General features: G+C 59.9%; 1 protein-coding gene across 2 annotated transcripts in view; it reads right to left on the minus strand.

The window, feature by feature from the left end:
* The window catches only part of Kmt5b (lysine methyltransferase 5B), a 61284-nt gene extending 60927 nt beyond the window's left edge, over positions 1 to 357 (minus strand). The window contains exon 1 of one of the 2 annotated variants that reach the window (XM_029569991.1): positions 309 to 357. The gene's annotated coding sequence lies outside the window, so the exon portion shown is untranslated. The remainder of the gene's footprint in view (positions 1 to 308) is intronic. The other variant, XM_008846301.3, reaches the window with a different exon arrangement.
* Positions 358 to 2966: the final 2609 nt, after the last annotated feature.

Below are 2966 nucleotides of genomic sequence, written 5' to 3' on the forward strand. Positions count from 1 at the left end.
GCCGGGGGAGCCAGCCGGACACCGCCCGGGCGCGGCGGAAGGACACGGCAAGGAGTGCGCGTCCGGGGCGGAGGGACACCGCGCGCACGAGCGCCGGCCGCGCTGCTGCCGAGCGGAGCACAGGACGCAGCTCCTCGCCGCGGCCCACAGCCCAGCCGCGTCGTGGCCTGCGCTGCGCCCTGCGCGGAGGAATCCCTCCGCCCCGGCTGCCCTTTAAATCTCGGTGGAGGCGGCGTCGCCCCGCGGGCGCCACCTAGGTCCGCAGCCGCCCCCCTCCTCCCGTCCCTGCCCCGGGCCCATGCACCTACCAGGGACAGCTCCCGAGCCCCGTGCAGCCTCGCAGCCCTGCAACCCTCCCCTCCCGGAGGCGGGGCTCTTTGTTGTGGGAGCTCCGACGCCCCTGAAGACCTCCCCGAACGAGGAGGGAGCGAGCTTTGCCAGGGCTCGCGCCACGCGTCTGCTTCCGTGGGATGCACGGAAGGCGCGGCTGGGTCCTCCGGGAGCTGGGGGTGGAGGATCCGGAGCGGTTTGTTTTGCACCCACGCCAGGGGTACAGGGAGGCCCCACCCCTTGAATGTTGCAGAGTGGGGAGCAGGGGTGCGACGCAACAATACCGAGGGTCACAGCCTCATCCCAGGGGGCGGGAGGGTCTGCTGCACCGTTGTGGTTACTCCCTTAGGGATATCCGGAGCGTGGTAGTTCCCGGATTGCACCGAGGGAAGTCGAGGCACAGACTGGTTAGGTGACTTCTGGACCTAAAGCTGTGGTGGAAACGCTAGTCTGTTGCCACCGTCTTAGTTGCTCTTTAGGGTAATCACCCCACCCCCAGGTGGGGAGCGTTGTAGTTCCCAGTTTGCATCTAGGGAAATCAAGGCACAGACTGGTTAGGTGACTTTCAGGACTAGTCAGGGCTGGACCTAAGTAAGACTCAGATTTAAGTAAAGCTGGTGTTCGGGACCTGCCAGAAGTTAAGCTTGCTGCAGTCATAAACGGGGCAAGCAGTGGTTGGTGGATGTCAGGGACAGGTAAGGAAGTGCCGCAGGCCTTGGGGGTGGGAAGGAGGTCAAAACTCCAGTAGAGGCAGCAGACACCGCCCTCGAGCCCCAGTCTTCCCCAATTCTCTACCCCCACAAGCCAACCTCCTCCCCACCTGGCACAGTAGGAGTTCTCAGTGGGGGTTTGCGACCCTCAAGTCCAGCCAAGGCCAACTTACATTTTCCCTCTTTGATCTTGAGTGGGGACGTGCTCTTACACCCTTTCACAGATGGGAAACTGAGGTACAGTGACCTGCGAAGGGTCGTGGAGTAACGGCTGGGGTGGGGGTGGGGAAACACAACAGTGTAGTTCTTCAAAACCAGAGCTCGCTCATTTTGCCCTCAGCTGTGTGACCACAGGCCAACTTGTGAGTGGGCAGTGGGCACATCCTGACCATGCCAAGGGTCTTGGCACATGCCCTCTGTGTTTTCTGCTTCCACTCCGCACAGCAGGTCACCTGTGGCGTGGGAACCCATTGTGCCGTTTTTTTCCCGGTTTTTGTTGGACACAGCTAACAATTGATTTTAGTTTGTTTCTGGTTTATTACTAAACATTTTTCTCTAAGATATTCATAAGGGCTTGGCTCCAAATACATTCCAGAGACACTGAGATTGCTTCTGCCATCCTTGATACTGAATGCCACAGGTAGTGGGCACACACGGGAAACCCCCCGCTTCTAGTGGGCACCCACTGCCCTACACTGGCCTTCCAGAATCTTGATATTCAGATCCGGTCTAACCATTTCTCAGCCCCAAGTGCCCCTGTGTTCCCCACCCCCAACACAGCAGGCTCACAACTCATAAGACCCTAGCTTTCCAAGATGCCAGTGCCTCCATTTACTCCCGGCCCAATGCTGGGCCAAGTGTCATGGACATTGCCTTGCAAGGGAGTGGGCAAGGCCTTCAGCCTGGCAGGGGACAGGGATGAGTGAGCACAGCACAGCCTCCTCCCGGCCCCCAGATCACCTGCTGGTCTTCCGGTGGCAGCTGAGAACTGGAGGGCAGAACTCTTGGCAAAGCTGTCCTGGGCTCAGGACCTTGGAGCCATGCTGAAGGCTTGAGGCTTTTAGAGGTCCTGATCTAGGGAGGCCAGAGCTGAGCTGGCACTGGGCACAGCTGGGAGTTGCCCTCCTGGGGGAAACTGGAAATTGGACTTCCCTGCAGTGAGAGAGGCCAGCTGAGGCTCCTCCTGCCAGCTGGCAGGGAGTCGGGGCAGGAAGTGGAGGGCCAGGCACCTGCGTGGGCCCCACATGACAGGAGCCCTTGGCATTTACGATGTGAAGCCTCTGGGTGCCCCACAGCAGGAGAGCCAGCCAGAGAGCCTGGGCCCCTACCCAGCCTAGCCACACTGAGGGATTAACAAATCTAAAGAAAGACTGAGTTGGCAGAAGGGGCTCAGCCAGCCCCGGAAACACCCTGACCGGGAGCCACAGCCCTCCACCAGTGGGTCCCTGGAGCAAGCAGGGTCCTTGCCAGGGCACTGACTGAGCCCACAGAGTCAGTTCCGGTGGCCTGGGAGCAGTCCAGTCACCCAGCCTGGTGCCACTATCCTATCCTGCCCTGCCCTGCCCTGCAATTCCCCTTTCTCCAGATGTCAGCATCACCTCATTCCCCACTACCTAGGGATTTGCTCTCTGGGCTCCCATGAGCCCTTGCAGGTGGGGGCTGACCCTGGAATTGCAGGCTGTAGGGGCAGTCACCTCTTAGCTTCTCATTGTAAAGTGGTTTTAGTGTTTGGACGCCTATGTGCATCTCCCCAAGCCTTCCAACCTAAATACAGGATTGCTGTGTTGAGAGCAGATGTCTGAAGTTGGTGGGAAATTGCGGGGGGGGGGCTACCTGGACATTCTGGGGACCCTCTGGGTGCCTGGCTGGCTTTCTGGTCACCGGGATGGGCAGGAGCCTACAAATCCCCAATACGTATCATCCTTG

Source organism: Nannospalax galili, unplaced genomic scaffold (genome assembly GCF_000622305.1).
Source record: "Nannospalax galili isolate Female #2095 unplaced genomic scaffold, S.galili_v1.0 scaffold1723, whole genome shotgun sequence".
NCBI classification, from domain to species: Eukaryota; Metazoa; Chordata; class Mammalia; order Rodentia; family Spalacidae; genus Nannospalax; species Nannospalax galili.